Source organism: Trachymyrmex cornetzi, unplaced genomic scaffold, assembly GCF_001594075.2.
Source record: "Trachymyrmex cornetzi isolate Tcor2-1 unplaced genomic scaffold, Tcor1.1 scaffold9, whole genome shotgun sequence".
Taxonomy (NCBI): Eukaryota; Metazoa; Arthropoda; class Insecta; order Hymenoptera; family Formicidae; genus Trachymyrmex; species Trachymyrmex cornetzi.
The window spans coordinates 269546-288247 of NW_017300244.1; the positions used below are offsets into that span (position 1 = coordinate 269546).

An 18702-nucleotide genomic window follows, 5' to 3' on the forward strand; every position below is an offset into this window, starting at 1 on the left:
TAATTAACCAATAATATAATCAAAGAAAATAACATAATCTTCATCAGAGATTAACAAGATCACACGTTGCTATTTTAGTCTGCTTTGACTTCATTTTACAATGTTACGGGACAATTCATTGTTCCTGTCTGCTTCTAACCGCGTTTAACCGTCACTTGTCACTTTTTGCTCCACTTCTGCTCTGCTTTTCCCACGTAATTAATTAGGGAAGTAATATCAGTAAGTATGAGCCGCGAGTTGTTTGCACCGGTTACACAATCGGCGAAAATCCTCACGAAAGTGGCGAAACTATATTGCTAAGTTTGCAAGAATTTTTTTTTATTTCGGTTTACATTTGAGTGCGTATAAAGGTAACAGCTTTTTCCTTCCATTCCCTCTTTCTTTCTCTCTTTTTTTTTTTTTAACAATTGATACGGTCGGTACTAAGAAGTAATCTCCTTTTTTATATTATCGAGAATACTGAATTTTTGATGTTACGAATTTTCTTAAATTGACCATCCTGTCCTTATTACAAAACTGACCTATAACTTCAGTGGCAAAAACCACAGATTATACCGAGGCCATTAATTTTTCTCCGCTCTCCCCCATGTTTTTCTCTTCCTTCTCTCCTGCATCGTACAATTCCTCCCCGTACCAGCCTGGTATAATTAATTTCGGGAATTACTTTGCTAATCGCTAGCATAAACTGTAATAGCGCGTGTCAGTGGCACGACTGTAATCAACGGAAATATTTATCTCCGGAACCCTTCGCTTCAATTTTAAAAATAAATAATCGGTAAATGTTTGATTAACTGCACTATATACATACATATGTTATTAACTGTGTGTAATATTACAAATTTTATATAATTAATTCTATATAATATAGATAGAATATATTAAAGAAATTATTTATGGATATTACATATTTTGTGTATAAACTAGTATTTCTGCTTTAGTATACGAGTATATCGTTATTCGTAGATTCTTTTTACGATATTTATTGGATTACATGCGAAACTTATCATGAATGTATGAAAGTGAAGTAATGAATTAATATAGCAACATTAAAGCATTAAAGATTTTGACAATTAGAAAGCTTGTAAATTCGTTTTACAAAAAAATTTTATAAACTATTTTTACAAACTTAACTTTTATAAACGCAACATATGAAAATCGTATGAAAGAAATTTTGAAAGGGAAAGATCAATTAATATATGGAAAAAGCATTGCAATAACACATCAAATATTTGAATATCTCAATTGGAATAATATTTAATTTAAATTATATTGTTATGTTAGAGTACATATTGATTATCATTGTTCCGTTGAAGTGCATGATATAATGTGTAGATCTCAAAAGATAACGTCTTCAGAATGATGATCAAGGTCGCCTTACCTAGGCACCTTTGCCTAGGTAATGTCACGATTGAGAAAGGAATACGAGCCGCGTTCTTGGAAGAGATAAGTATTTTCGCGCATTTTTCTAACAGTATCGCTCTAAAAGTACCGACTGCCGCGTCTGAAAGTATTTTCCTCCATAGTAGTAATGAACATTACGTCTTTTCAGACGTCATTATGGGTCTACGAGATTAAAACCGAGGAAGAAAGGCGGTATATACGCCGGTGTTGAGGCGGAAGGGTCTGCATGGTTCGGCGCTCGCCAGTGCCATTAGTTCACGTCAGAAGCCGCGTAATTCGTACAAAGTATCCCGTTATGACTATTTACTTTTCCCCACGCACTTTTCTAGCGTTTCCACGTCCGTGCGCGGATGATTAATCTTGCGGGAGTTATGCACCTCTAAATATGGATCTCAATTTGTGTCTGTCACTTACAGAGGCTTAATCGTTCGAAATTTAGTCAGATAGATGATCAGTAGCAATATCGGAAAAAAAAATTAAAAGTCTCGACGAGCAAAATCAAGACTACTACATGTATATATTTTTATATCGCAAATTATACTTTAATTTGTAAATTTTTAATATAACTGAAGGTGATTTTTTTGTATCATGGTTGTGCATATAGTACAACCTCAAAGTACAGCTTAAAGTACATTTAAAAATAAAATTTAAAATAATTGGAAATAATTTGTAATCTTAAACTAAAAAATGCAATTTAGAAAAATGTATAAAATTAATGAAAATAAATGCTTGGTTAAATATTTTTGTCTGATGAAAAATGTAGAATGTATATTATATTGTTCAACGCACATGTAATTAATTCGATGCATTATGCAGTTACAAGTGCATGAGCGTGTTTTCTTTATAAGGTCGAAAGTAATTATTGCACGGTAACGTTATATTATGCATAATTATAAATGTGCAAATTGTTCTAAAAAATATGAGTAAAATTCAACAAAATGTGTTCTGAATTTATAGAAACAGAAGATGCGCGGATCTCACATTTATGCAATTATTTGATATGTTAATAATATTATAGTATTTTGCTATTTCGAGAATGAAGAAATTTATATTTTCGAGAAATCCATGGAAATGGGGAAACCTCGATCGATCGTTATCACGCCGGCAGATCCCGAGTTTGTCGAAAGACGATTGGCGAACAAATTTCGCGGTGACTAGCGTGGTTCAAATCGAGTTTAAAGTTTCGACGAGTAGTCCCACGGATGTTAAGTACGTCTAACTGGCGCTTAACTCCCGGAAGGCGCGACGGCTCTTCCTTCCGTCAGATTAGAGCTGCTGTGAAACATCGAATTAGTATCCCGTCAGTTTCCGCATTTCCTTCGCATATGATAAATACCTCATAGGATGTATATTTCCTTCGTACATATTTGTTGTTACGCGCTATTTTTCTCAAAGCTTCCTACATTTTGTTTAACAATTTTTTGAGCCTATTATACTCGTTATATTTATTAAAATTTTAATTGAATTCTAAGGTTCCATAAAACAAATTTATGCCATTAAAAATAAAAAATATATTTCTGGTTATATTATTAATCACTACACAATTGTAAGTAGATTTTCTTGAGATATTCAATGTCTACGTACGTTTCATTATATATGTACACTGAGAGAAAAGATACAGTATTGGTAACAAAAAAAGAGAATTATTCACAAATGGCCGATTATCATTGAATTACTTCGTTAAAATTACAAAATACAATATTTTTTTGTAAGATGAACAAAATTTTTTTATTTAACAGTACAAATTTATTTGGTTACTCGCGTTTTGTAAATACCAATGTAAAATTTGGTTGCCATTACAAAATAAGTATTCTTTTAGTAATTTCAACAAAATAATCCACTATGGTAGAGCAAGGAGTGTTTCGCGGAACTATCAGAGATGGTGTGTCTTCTCGTAAGAGAAATTCAATGTCTACCTTTACAAAACCGAGATGATTAGAGATTAATCTCGTGGACTTCTCGGTTCTCATCACACCACGATCAATCATGGTAACTATTTTTTCAGAGCGATTAGTAATCTCAATTGCTCTAAATCTATATATATATATCTTTGCTAAGCTAAGGAAATTCAAAAACGCCAAACATAATCACTCTGTAGAAAGTGAGAGATACTTATATATTACTCATTTTGTTCCGGTAACAAAATGTTCTATTTCTAATTACAAAAGATCTATAAACATCATACATACAAAACAGTTTTGTACCATTAAATGATCAGTTTAGTTAATAAATTCAACAAATTAATATTGTCGTGGTAACCAACGGTTTGATTGATCATATATCAACAAATAGTTTTTGTGTCAATAACAAAACTTTGGTTATTGGTACAAAACATTTCTCTCAGTGTAATTTTGTTTTTCATTCAATTTGATAAAATATGAAAACACATCATTTATTTTTAAATAAATTTTTTTATCTAAAGTATGAGTTTCTTAATGTAAAATAGCACGAAAATATCTGCAATATTTTATTTTATGTAAGTCCGCACACGTGCACACATTCAATTTTAAAATGGTTTTATCTGCGATCGTGTAAGACGTGTTGCGATCGAGCGAGAGTAACAAGGAATATCAAAATATAAAGTTTTGACCATTTTTGCTTTGTCGATACATCAAATTCATGTAGTTGGTATTTTAAACTATCTTAGACTTTTACTTCTAATGGTATCGATTTGTGGTTTAGCACTGTTGTACATGTTAAAAATATACATGAGAAACTATCCATGAGTAATATTAATATCTATAAAATTATAATGGCATTATGTATATTTAAGTGTAGTACGTCATGCATGTTTTTTAATGTCTGATTGAAAGTTTAAATTAAGCTACAGATTAATAATCATAAGTAACTAACATATGAAACTTTTGCATCAATTTGTTTATTAAAACAGGAGCTGTACTTATTGACTTGAATCTTTTTAAACGCTTATATATAATTTCGAATAAGTTGTCTTTCCACTCATTAATTTTAGACAGAAAATTGTAGAGGAAACGTGATATATAAAAAAAGACCGACATATGGGGGGGACAACTGAAAAGATTCTATATTAAATGTAAAATTTTATTTGGTATAATATATATATTAAAGACTGACTTATTATATTTATCCAATTTATGAATTTGAAATTAACAGAATAATAATAAGTAATTTCTTGAATAAATAATTTTTAATTTGTCAATATATGTTTCTCAAATTAAAAATTATCTTAAATACATACATCTTTCTAAGAAATTTTGAAGAAATATACAAAATTTTTAAGAAACTTACATTTATTTATTTTTAATTATATATTTTCTCATTATATAATTCTTAATATATTTCTTAAATATAAAAAGAATAGAAAATAAAAGATTTATAAAATCTTATTTTAAATATGATTGATTTCGTTCCAAGATCTATAGTAAAATCTGTGTCTTAATCTTTTCCATCTATTCCATCATATCGTTTGCTGTGTTATACTACATCATTATAATCGAGATGTGAGTTATAAGTTCCTTTTTCTTTCTTCCTTTGCTTGGGAGTATTTGGAGATATTTATATCATCGCCATAACACTATAGGACGGCAGTTCGTGTCGGGCGGCTAGTCGCGGGAACTTCGTTATTGCATATTATTACATTTTCTCGGACGGATACTAGCAGTATATCGAATTTAAAGTTTAGAGAACTTCTCCAAATGTTAAATTCGCCTAAAGCGCCGCTTGAACTCCTGTAAGAGGTGTGACGCTCCTCGTCATCGTCCATGTCAGATTAGCGACCTTGCGAGACACCAAATTACCTTAGTGTTACTTTTCGCAATAGGTAACTCACGGCAGTCGTGCGCACTATGGAAATAATGCACGCGTCTGCATGTATAAACGCGGATTGGCATCCCATTGTCCGTCCGGCATGTCAGAGGCGCATAACGTGCGAGCGAATATGTGTTTTCCAGCCAATTAGGCCGCTCCACTATTTTTTTTTTAATTTACCGCGGCATGAGACAGGATTCTTTTTATTCTTGTCGATGAAATTCGTGAGGTACGCGAATTATTTATAAATTTTCTTTTATAAAAATGCGTAACATTTAAAAGAATGCATTTTCAGATCATTTTGTTTCTCTACGTTGCGAGCGGAAAGGTGGCTTTTAGCGACTTTATTTTGAAAAAATCTGCCAGGGATTCTTGAAACGTGAAACTGTAAATATTTTCTACAGCAACATTTATATCGCTCAGCGTACGATGCTCTTGGAAAAATTGTTGTTCCGCGGACTAGATAAGCTATTCTATGTTTGAGTACGATTTTGAACTCGTTTTACTTAGCGGTACGATGTTAGCAATCAGAATTGCGATAAAATTGATTAATATGTCTCAGTTTAAAATTTATTCGAATTGGTTATTTGAATCATCTAAAACAATTTCTAAGTAATTTCATATAGTTTTAAAAGCCACGCCGAGTACTTCTTTTTTATTTAGTATTTAGTTTTTAAAAATTATATTTGTACATCTAGAAATATAACATCCGAGAAGTACACGGACGTTTTTTTCTATCATTTTTATATGTCTGCATCACAGTTTGTTATATTTGCTTCCAATGATGAATTTAAATATTGGAATGATACTAGTATATTGACATGCATATAGCTAAAATAAGAAATACCATTCTTTCCATATTTTAAACAAACATATGTAACACTTTGCTGTAAACGTTTTTATACGGGCATACGACGTCGGCGTATCGCATTATATCATAACGCATAACAAATAGAATTATCTCATGACACATGACATGTAACAATATTTTTCTATTCTGATTGACGTGAGTATATATTAGAGTGCACCTTGCACTGTCACAAAATCTGAAGAATTTCATTCACCATTCTGCTCTTACGTTTTCCGTAACCTTTATCAGATTGTTTCCGATTGCAAGTACGCGATCGATCGTATCCGACTATCGTGATTCTTTGGCCTCGGTGGATAGATATTGGCGTCGATAAGGCCGCTGCAGATTTCGTGCCGCGGCGTGATTGCCCGAGGATGATATCGGATCCATCTTCTTCGGGCGTGAAGACCTCGGAAGAGCAACCGAGCTGGCTTTTGCCCCGTATATGGAACGTTTCGCGCGAGATTTTACGAAGATTCGCTCCAGAAACGTCTCAGAGATCATATAACGTCGAAGACGATTTACTTTGCAGAAAGATCACGTATTACACTCAATATTTTTCTTCTTGCGATTCACTGAACCGTTAATTAGCTAGTTTCTATATAATTATCGAGTTTTATGCGCAAGCTGTTCAAATATTGTCCCCACATATGATGTAATAGATAGTTTGAAATATTATCTAGTATAAGTCTATGTACAAACGATAATTTCAAATATTTCACATCGCTATATTTACTAATGCAGTTTACTTAGCGGTAAATAGATTATTTTTATTGCGTTTGCTATGGTACGGATTTCTATATTTGCTAAGCAATCGGTATGTTCTTTATCCTTACGGTAACTATTTGAGAAAACTCTCATAACAAGATTTTGACTTGAAAGAAAATTCTCATTGAAATAGCAATTTACGTGGCAAAAACTTTCTTTACAAGCGTATTACGTTACAGAATGCTCATAGTCTATATACTACACTAAATAGTCTAAGTTTTGCTTTAGGATAAGGATATAAAAAACGGCAATAACTGGAAATTTACGGTTCCTATAAATTTCACATTCATGATTTTAATAGCGATCAACTTTTTTTTACACAAGCTAATTGTAAGTTAAATTAATATAGAAAGGAAAATTATAAAAATTCAACTATGTCAGTAAAAAACAATATTCAATATTTTATTTTACGTATCACTGTTACTTCTTTCGATCGTATTTTGTACGTGTTCAAAGCAAAGTTTAAATGGGGATAAAAATAAGGGAAAAATTTGCGTACAATTGGTAAAATGTATTTTCTCTTTGTCCGTTTTTGGAGCGGTTATATGTATCATGTGATATGGGTTTTGCCACCGCCGACAAAACAGTTATTTTGCACTCATAACTAAAATTAAATCGGCTTCGGCGTTTAGTTAACGCAGATTCATGCTCACCGGTTTTCGCGGCTGCATGTGCGTTTTTGCCGGCGTAGCGTATTCTAGATTGCTAATAAAATTAAGTTCCGCCGACCAATACTTTCGCGTCAGCCGTGAAATATTTCCTTGCGCCGAGTTTCCAGAGGGGATGGGAAAAAGGGGCATTAGCGTTGCGCGATTCACCGATATGATTCAAGCATTTTTCAGCACGAGGAATATCGAGTTAAATTTAATGCAATTTCACGTTACATTATTCCGATAATCTTATCGCGCGTCATTGCCCATTAAACTTATGAGGAAGGCTTTTATCCTTTGCTCGTCCACGTCGCGCCGACTAATTAATTTATTACATTAGCCGGCAGAGCTGAGAATTATTTATATAATATCGTTACCGCGTATAAATATATGCTATCGATCGCAATGTTATTATTACGAGAATTGTTATTATATAATACGCAGACTCTCTTAGAATCACTTATTTATATCTATTTTTACTCGTAGTTTTTCTCGAGAGAAATAGAAAAAGAATGCAATTTTATTTTGTTCCAATAAAGCCGCAGCTAAAAATATTATTTTATTTAATCGAACGAAGATGTAACACAAAAATTATATATAATTTTGAATATATAATCGAATTTTGAATATCTAACTTAAATATTTCTGCTCTTTTAATAGAGAAATGTTTAGTTATATATAAATTAAAATTTGCCCTTTTCATTTACAGCACTTATAAAAAGATATTTTTACGTTTATACAATTTGTATATTTTTGCTTTTATAGATTTACATTCTTTAAAACGCGCGCGCGCGCGCGCGTGTGTGTGTATGTGTGTGATTCAATTTGACATAAGAATTTCATAGAATATCTCAAAAAATTACGTTAAAATTAATATAAACTTAAAATAATATCTAACATCGGTCACCACAATAATGCACGTATTGAATTAAAACGTTATTTGTAGTACACATATCAGTACACTCAATACGCTCGTGAGATTCTGAATTTTTGTATCATCCAGTATATATATCTGTGTTTGCAGATATTGATAAAAATACTAAGCATTGGCCATTAGCCAGATCAGACTCACATGTATTTGATATGTGAATGTATGTCAGCAATAGAAGAGAATGATCTCCTTTATGCAATTCTATGCTGACGTCTTGAAAATGGACGCATGGCTGTGTCTATGTTAGAAAGCAATTTAGCTCGAGCGACGACTATTCTACACCTAATTGAAAGCAGACATTGTTCAGAGATGGTTAGGCGTGATGGATTAAACGCTCGCGAGGGATTTGACGCATTGGATATTTTATTCTAAAGATATCGAATTGAATGTTTTTAATTGAATGTTTTTTCTTAAAGTAGTTAAATTCATGTTAAATAATAAATATTAACTATAATAATTTTAATAAATAATTTTCATAAATTAATGTGACGTACGGCACACGTTTTATTATAACTGCTCTATAAACAATTCTATAAACGAAAATTAACTTTTTAAATTAATAAAATTTATTAATTAAATTATTTTAGTAAAAGATAATATAAAAGTCTTTTTCATTGTAATTAATTTAAAAATTAAAGTCATGGAGAGAAAGATGGAAAGAATATTTAACTTGACGTTCAATGCTTTGCCACTGAACTTTTTAATTAGTAATGAAATCAACATTTAAACTTTGCACTTGGTAGGAATATCTAGTGATTGCTCTTTTAATTGTTATGTGATGTAAGAACCTTAACGTATAATGAACGCTCGGATATCGTGAGCAGTCTAACGATTGGGATGAGTCGACAAGGGGAGAACTTTAGTACTCTTGAGTGAGCTTCAAAGTCGATTTTAAACTATTGTTAAAGGACGCGTATTATCGACGATATTGAATGGTATTTGACCATTTGGAAGGATTTACACAAAAGCATGACTGGCAAAAGTTTATTTGGAGCAATATAGATATATTGCGAAAGTAGTTCAAATGCGATATTTTTCACGAATGTGCTAAAATAATGAGTTATTTGGACAGTAAATGTGTAAAGTTTTAAAGCACTATAGATTTCAAACATCGGTTTTAACAAGAGCTTGAAAATTCAATTTTCCCGCATCGTTTTTAAAATAAATAACTCGTATAAACACGTCTGCATCAAAATTTGTCTATGAAAATTATTGTGAATGATATCATGTATTTTTATCTATTACAAACAACTCTACGCTCTGATGTTCGTTTACATGAACATTTATTAAAAAAAAAAACCAATAAATAATAACGGTTCCAATTTATTTTAAATTTTGGAGACTTAATTCTCACGCGGATGGATGTACGCGAGTTCGCAGATCGTTTTGCGGCTACAGAGTGTCATTCCGATTTCCGACATAAGTGGATATCGTCGAACGACTTTAACGAGGCAGACGATCACTAGCCCGAAGTACGGAAGTTCGACATACTCGAGTGAGCCCGAAGCTTGTCTTAAGCCGCTATTACTCGATTCGCCTTACACGGAGCTTCCAAGTCCACTTACGTGGAAAGTGGAGCACGAGTTGATTCTATGCAATATTCCATCCAGAAGGTCTTATCACACACATGTGTGTCGCGATACTCGGCGATTGACCGTTCAAATTGTCACGATAACGACGTCGCATCATGACAGTCAGCTTTTACTGCGCGTGCAACGATGAGATCGTGTTCAAAGCAGTCGAGATTCTACAACGAGCGCTAATAATGATCTTTGAAGACGTACGACAATGAATGCACTGAATGTACGTTATACGGGAAATGATGTAGATAAGAGACCTCTAACTAATTTCGCAGATCGTTTTACCGGAACATCGCGCTGGTCTATGAGAGCTGAATGATAGTCCGGTATCGTGGAACGGCTTTAACGAGGCAGACAGGCGCTTCTAGTTCGCAAGCTGGGAAGTTTAACAACCTCGGAGTGAGCTTCTAGCGGATCTTAAACCCTTATTACGGTACACGTACATCGGTAAGACAGCTTTCGAAAGTCTGACCTCTCGAACAAAGGCTTTATCTGTCGAGCACAGAGCAAGTTGGACGTAGATCCATCTGGTTGGCCATAATCTTACTGGTCAAACTCGCCTTTGCGTACCAGTATAATATATTCGCTTATGAAATTACTCTTTGTTTTCTTATTATTACTGTCGCACTTAATAATTGTGATGAATTGATCATTAGGTTTTTATAAAACAATTGTAAAAGAGGTTCTAGAGAATATTAATCAAAGAGATGAAATATATAAGAACCTATATCAACTTTTCATGTTTTTCTAAAAACTTGAATGAATCTAAATATAATTTCAATATAAACGTTTTGACCCATAATTTTAGGTCATCTTCAATACAAATGATTGTCTATTCAAAAGATTGCATATCAGCGCATATAATTATGAAAGTCGCGTACAGTATATCGTCGTGAAATTTTATACATATAAATGTTATCATAAAAATAATGCATAGGAGAAGTTGGGAGAGAATAATTAAAAAAATCGAATCATTTATGTATGACACATTCGCTTTCAACTACATAATCAACAGCATAAAGGAGTAATCATGAAAACGATCGCACGATATCTCATCATTATCTTAATATGATTTTTACAAAAATCGCTCAATTGTAACAACGGTTCAATTAAATACGCAAATCTTGCACGCAACATCGCATGATAGTATTTAAAAGGCGCTGGCGTATAATGGATTTGCTGGTGGCAAACGAGTAAGAGGAGTTTATTAACTTTTAGCCATCTAATCTTCTCGCACTGAACTTCTGATGAGAACTATAACGATGAATAGACCGTGGAAAATGAAAACCAACGAGGGGGTAGTCGTACGTGTCGCGAATAATGGAAAAGCTCGACTGCTTGTTGCCTCGAAGCGGACTAATGACGCGGCAAGTTGGACTAATCATCGGGCCATTGTGATCGATGGATAAGGAAGTAATACAAACGGAAATCGAGAAACAACATGGTTATTAACAACAGGGAACAAAACATTTCCTTAATCATTCGCATTGGGGATGTCCAGCTACTAGCAATTTAATTATCTTAATTTGTTTGAGAAGCACACTGTAGAATATACCTTTTTAGTTAAATTAATATTATATTTAACTTCACACAATCTATACTTGTTGTTTATAGATACAATCTTTTAATAATTGCTTGAACGAGTATGTGTTTGTTAACTCTTAAGGACACGCGTGGCAGTCAAACTGACTTCAGACGCATGAACAAACAAACATTTCTTCGTTGCATTTTTATTTGCAACAGCACTTTTTTAGTATCTTACCTTCACAGTTTTATTCTTGCATCTATAAGTGAAGTAGCATCGAATGCTCAAGAATTTTAACAATAGCAGTTTTTGTATTCTTTGGGTCACTTGAACACGTACGTAACTTTCTGTGGTTTAAATCAGTATATTGTTTAACATTTAACCTGTATATTATATATTATTTTTATGAAATCATAGTTAGGATTTTTTATAAAATCTATAGTTAAGGAAATTTTGTGTCTATGTGTGGGTGCAATATTGATGTAGTTATCTTAAAATTATTTTATGTGTTGATTTTAAACATTCTATTCATTGTTGTAACTAAAAAAAAAAAATATGAAAATTGCAAAATAGTAGAGAACTTTTCGACTCAGTTTAATCCGCTCTACCTGCTCATGAGCGTTGTCAGAAAAGTTATTAAACATCCAGTATAATTATAAAAAATACGTTTTTATATATATTAATATTTTACATAATATTTAAATTTTCCTTGCTTACTTTTTAAAACAAAAAAATATATTTAATTTCGAAATAATATTTATGATATTATGAATACTTTCCAATTTTTTAAAAATAATAATAACATTCTCCTTGTCATTGATATTTTATTTTTTAATAATAAAAATGTTTATTGATACTTTTATTTACTTTTGGAAAAATTACTGTAAAAATTGAATGTGTAAATAAACAAATAATGTACGTATTAGAAAAGGATGTGATAATATTACGTTATTTTAGGAATTATTGCTTATAGTTTTAAACAGCCACATTATTTAAATAATATTTACTTTGTGTGTATGTGTATTTATATTTTAAGTACAATAATAATTAATATGTATTCGATTATTTTTACCGCATAACTTATAAGCTATGAATTTACGGAATGAATTTACAAAATATTACGTAAAGAAATATTTAAAAAAAAAATGGATTTCTTTTAATTTCTAGCTCTTGAAAATTATTTCATTTATTAAAATTATTTATCATTATTTTATTCTTTTTATGAAATAATTATTAATTATTTGACTTAGTTTATAACTATTTATAGGTGTACAATATTTACATATAAAAAATAAATAAATTAAAATACAGGTCAAATTGACTCCCACGTGAGTACCTGCGTTAAAAAAGATCACGCGAGCCCTTAAGGGTTAATTGCGAAATTTAAATTTATACTTAAGCAGCTTTTTATAGGAAAATCAATTTGATCATAACCGAATACAAATATGATTTTTTAGAACATATATAAGTTTGAAGAATAATTGTATTTCACTAATCTTATTAATTTAAACTTTAATTTGATTTAATCTCTTAATGCGATAACTAGCACATAATGCTACTAACAGTAATAATCCGTTCATAATAAATGCTACCGACTTTTATATATAATGAAAATAGTAATTATCTCATCGTCGATATGTTAAGAGGCATTATTAATAATTAGGGAATAGGACGAGGTTCGTATTCGTCATACTGTATTGGCGGGCACAATATCTGGATATTTACGTTCAAGCAAAATGAACTGCGTCAGTTATAGCAATAGTTAGGGATCGTGTTTGTCAGTCCAACAGAGTGCACTAGTCACGGTCGGACAGTATTTGTTCACGTAGTTATTTACACAATCGCGAGGCTCATGTGGACGTTTCTTGTTAATTGTTGTTTTGGCGAAAATAAAGATGCACGATGCAATTATGCAGATAAAATGACGTCTAATCGGTATACGTCGCAGATGTAACGAATTTCGCTACGTTCGTAATTATCGATTATATAGCTGGTATACGAGGTACCGTCATCGTGTCTTAAATTTTATTTACGGAGCAATAAATTCTACACGCCAGTAATGATCGGCAGGCATTACGGAATCGATAGGTGCAACAGATGGCGTCAATCAAAATCAAACTAGCACGTGCACAAATTTACTTTACAAGTCTATGGTACGTGTGACACTTTGAGGAAATAATTAAATGACGCGCCGACGATAAACTATTATGTAACGAATATATTTAAATGAGGGAATTAGTTAGCATTATCGCTTTCTGCCGTTAATGATACTTAGGAAATTACAACGATCGCCAATTTCGATTAGATTGCAAGTGTATTCAATTGTGTGAAATATATTTTCATATTAACAACATTATTTAAAAAGGCGAAAATATTGTACGAAATTATTGTGCGTAAAAATAAAAGCTATAATTGTATTTCTTGACAATTTTTGAATGTTATAATTATTAATTTGCAAATTTTTGCCCAATTTTCCAATCAACATGCAGCAATATTCAAATAATCAGCAGCAGTTCACATCGATGAAACGAACATGAATAGAACATATTTCACGTTGTGTAATTGCCGAATTGCATTTTTGCACGGGTAAAATGATATCTATATATATATCCGCAAGCAAGAGAAAATGTTTTCTGGTGTAAAAAACAAATTTTGTATGCTTTCTCATATGCGAGACGTATTTATGCAGGAGAATATGAATAAACGTGTAGCACACGACCCAGTTTTTTTTAAAGCAATTCCGTTGTGCGGGGCATTATGTTATCGTTGTATCTTCGTATAACACACTCTAACAGTCACGTTTAAAACTGGGTAAAAAAACTGCGCAATCAATCGTGCTGTTGGATGACAAAATGTGATGCGTCCGTATATATTCAAGAGGGAAATAATAATAACAATCAATCATTAAATCGTGCAACCGTGACATTGCCTGTTATGCAAAAAGGAAATTCTAAATATCTCATTATATTTAATATCGTCACACGACCTGCAATCCTTTGCAAAATCAGAAACTGCTTTCTGATTTTCCGACTTGCTAAAATAGAGACCGCCATCCAATTCGCGACTGTACATGACAATAAATTGCATTCGGAACTGGCTTGAAACTTTGTACATTCCGTGGCGTGACATTGGCATTAAACGCCATCGAAGTATACCGCCATTCGCACGTGTGCGCTTCGTGCACGAGTACGCAGTCACCTAGGACGTTGCTGATTCTGTGACACGGATTGAAACGTTATTTGCCGCGGTAGGCGGTGTCCTCGAAACATCGCTTTAAAGTCGTACTCGCGGCTAAAGTAAATTTCGCGTGTCCCAAGAGCGGCACCAACTGCGACTGGATGTTCAGCAATGAGTAAGCGATGCGTGAAGCTACGCCGTACAGGCGTCGCGCTCGGGAGCAACCCCTATTTGTATTACCGCACCGCACAGCCATAGTGCATACCGCATACTAAGGTTAGACATATGTACAGTCACGAATGTACAAATGTCGCAATCTAATATCACGTTCAAGTCTACGTGCGTTTCGGAAATGTAGCCTTTTATTCTTCGCGATGCGAATGCAACATCTTGATCATTCGCGTCTTGGTTTGCGCGCGCGTTGATTAAACGAATTATATGGTATATATATATATATATATATATATATATTTCTATGCGCGTAGGTGAGTATATGTAATAATTTGCAGAGTTTGAAATTTGCTATTGTTTGCCGCTAGATGACTGTGACGGCTAAATTCGTAACTGTAGTTTTGCAGTTCTCGTTGATATCTTCTTCGCAACAATCGAGTAAACGTTTTAAATAATTTATGTGAGAAGTCCGTATATGTGAGTGGACAATACAATGGAAGCCTGCGGCTTTTAATCGTAACTGCTAGCTTAACCATCCGGCGAATTCGTCGACATATCCGACACTGAAACCGTTTTCATGTAATCCTCGAAACTCCATACCCCTCGCTTATTCTATACGCACATCCGATTACTTCCCATTGCTTGGTGCCAGTTATTTATCGCTTACACTCATTCATCGAGATATTGCTCCTTTTCTTGAATAAATCGAGGAATCTTAAAATCGATAAAAAAAACTTTTCGATTCCTTAATCTGTATTCCACAACGCTGAAAAAGTCATATCATTTTTTCTGTTGAAGCTGACGTGAAACTCGATTTGGATATTAATATCAGTTTAAATGAAAACGATCCCACTGGGAATGAAAGAATCTTCATAAGAGAGCTAATTATGTACGTAATTAATATGGGCGATGTTGAATATTAAATGAATATTAACACATATACCCGTTGTATTTATGAGAATCATAATAGATTCGCAACAGTTGGCAATTTCAATCATCCTTTTACGCCAAATATTATTGGATTTTCTCCAGGATATAAACAAACTTTAATTTAGGATTTCAAGATTTACAATAAATTATTCAAATTAAATATGCTACATTTAAATTACGCTATTAATTGGCGTTTCACTGTTCTATATCATAGCAATGAATTTTTGATATAATAAGACAAAATACGAAATTTTTTCTATACGAGATATGCTACTTTTCATATATCAATTCGACAATTAACTTGAAAATAATTTTGAAGACAAGTTTTTTTAGACAAAGATCGCCAACTGAATTTATGATTTGAAAAACGATTATAAATTGGCTTTTAAAGTAATATAAGCTTTAGGAAAGTAAAACATTACTTTTTATTAAATTTTGATTTGATTTTATTTAGGTAGACTTTTTTAAGATTACAAAAGTATTTAAAAGTGACGTTTCTCGATATTCACTGAAAAAGTCGTCTTCAAATTGCAGGTCAATTTTCATATTAAAAAAGTTGTTTTCAAATTGATAAATAATTGTATACGTAAAAATACAGATTTTGTGATATACAGAATGATTTGCATAACTTATTTAACGCCTCGGGGAGAAATCGTGATTTATATAAAGGACACGTCAGGCCAATGCGGAGTTATAACGCCGTGTATCTGCATTGTAACGTTTACTAGCCGATTTGTTCACCCTCATCGAAACGCGGCCGATAGGCGAGCGCGTGTTTCCGCAACGGACTGCTCCGTTGGATCCTTACATGCGAAATCCAGAATAGCGATCAATGAGTGGCACGCGGCGAGGGTTTGGCTTGAAGCGGGACTGGCACCGAGGGGGAGGAAAACAGGCGGCTGAAGGTTGGCCGCGGCATTCAACGGGGCTAACTCTATCCTGGCAAATTACATTTCCATCCCGCTACGTGATAGGTGCAGCAAACATGCCCGTCAACGTCCGACCGAGTTTCTCGCTGATTAGTTACACTCGACGTGGATTATATTTCCAAAGCAATTAATTAACAAAGTTCCGACGAGTCGCGTATGTCCGTATCGTACCGTACGACCGTACTCGTGGACCGTGCCTGCGATGTCGAGGTCGTAAGCAACTGAAAGAGAATGTCGAGGTATACAGGAGGTAGGAGAGGAATGAAATTTCTTGCAGTGGAACGTGCGAGGGAAACCACTATGGGTAGACTTGTCGGAGTATTACGGTTCGCCCTAATGGAAACTGTCACTGAAATGTCCACGGTAAAGCCGCCCGGGCTGACCGATCACGCATTTGCCTACTTGCTGATAACATGGGTGACGTAACACTCTTTATTGATAATAGTTACGCTAATCTGCGTAAGTAAAGGTATCTTGGTAGGTAAAGCATATTCGGCTTTTACAAGTTTCTTAAATTTTTCTTTTTAAATTAGCGAGTTTATTTTATTTGGAGGGAAAATCTCTCTGGAAAAATGAAAATGCTAAGAATATAATAATCAGCAGCTCAGAGCTGTATAGTTTTGTAAATATTCCATCCTACGTAAAAAAAAAAAGTTGTGGATAACTTTACGTTTATGCAGCAAAATATCAAATTGAATTTCGATAGAATTGATACGTTTGAAATGGGATACTTTGATATTGGATATTTTAACTGACGATAGTTGCCCTTGACTATAGTTTTGAATTCGTAACTATATTCTAGTCTGCATGTTTAAAAAAAAAAAAAAATGCATTACGCATCACTTGAAATTTCAAGAGACTTCATCCACTTTTACTCACCGAATCAGCAGTTCTGCCGGCGTAAAAGTACAGTCTGTCCGGAATCGTTATCCTTCGCGTCGCTGCACATTCAACCACCTCAAGATCGCTCCAATAGTGCGCAATGATGATGCATCTGTCGACGAAAAATCATCACCGACACGATATCGGTTCTCATCTTATCTCACCTTATCTCACGTTTTCTCTCCTCGGTACACCGAAATTTCCGTGGCGACAAATAATCCTCGTTTTTTTTTTCTCTCAACGTAACTCAAAAACTTGCGCGATGCAACATGCGGAAGGGGCAGGAGAATGAAAGAGAGGGACAAAGAAGAAACGATGTTACACGCGCGGTTGCCAGTCGCAGACTGAACTCGCGATCTGCGAGTAGCATCGATTTCGGTGGAGGGGGCAGGACTAGGGCGAGGAGGAGGGAGCACCGTGGAACGTAGTAGGGACGGACGCTTGGCGTCAGACAGGTGAATCGAAGGACGAGGAGTGCGACGAGAGGTATAGTCAGGCTATCCGCGCATCGCGCCAAACGAGTGGACTTGTATCGCCTATAGCCGGCCGGTGACTACTGCGAGTAGTAAGTGTCAGGATAAGCTTCGCCGAGCGACTACTGCCGATCGCGTCGGTGCAAAAAGGGTTAACACCCCGCATAAGCGATTCAGTTGGCTGGCTGACCAGGCACGCACAGTAGCTACTAACCGGGGAGTACTTCTATACACCGATACGATTTCCGAGGAAAATATCCATTGCTTTCTATCGATTCTTTCACGTCTTGCCATCGATATTCGTTCTCCCATACCAGATAACGATGAACGATAAGCCGCATGCCGTCTGCATTCCATATTCTTCGCGAAATTGTATTTTTCGCATCGCGATTATCCGATACGATTACTAGAGAATTTTCATAATACTTTTGAATTTATTTGCGAGATGGATTACTTTTTTATTGTTTTTTTTTAAATATTATGTGATTAACTAACAATTATGTATATGTCCTCCTCGGTGAGGAGAATATATGCAAACTAGTATTGATCTTTTCTGCTGCATGTTAAAATGCAAGAATTTTTGCAAGTATTTTTTACATATCCTAAAATTTTATATTAAATTTGTCGATTCTGTTTATATAATATTATA

At 33.8% G+C, this 18702-nt stretch overlaps 1 protein-coding gene across 1 annotated transcript in view; it reads right to left on the reverse strand.

Annotated features, from left to right (window-relative positions):
• Positions 1–17790, reverse strand: part of LOC108769350 (discoidin domain-containing receptor 2) — an 81152-nt gene extending 63362 nt beyond the window's left edge. Inside the window, exon 1 of the mRNA XM_018520270.1 lies at positions 17578–17790. The gene's annotated coding sequence lies outside the window, so the exon portion shown is untranslated. The remainder of the gene's footprint in view (positions 1–17577) is intronic.
• Between the last annotated feature and the right edge of the window lie 912 nt (positions 17791–18702).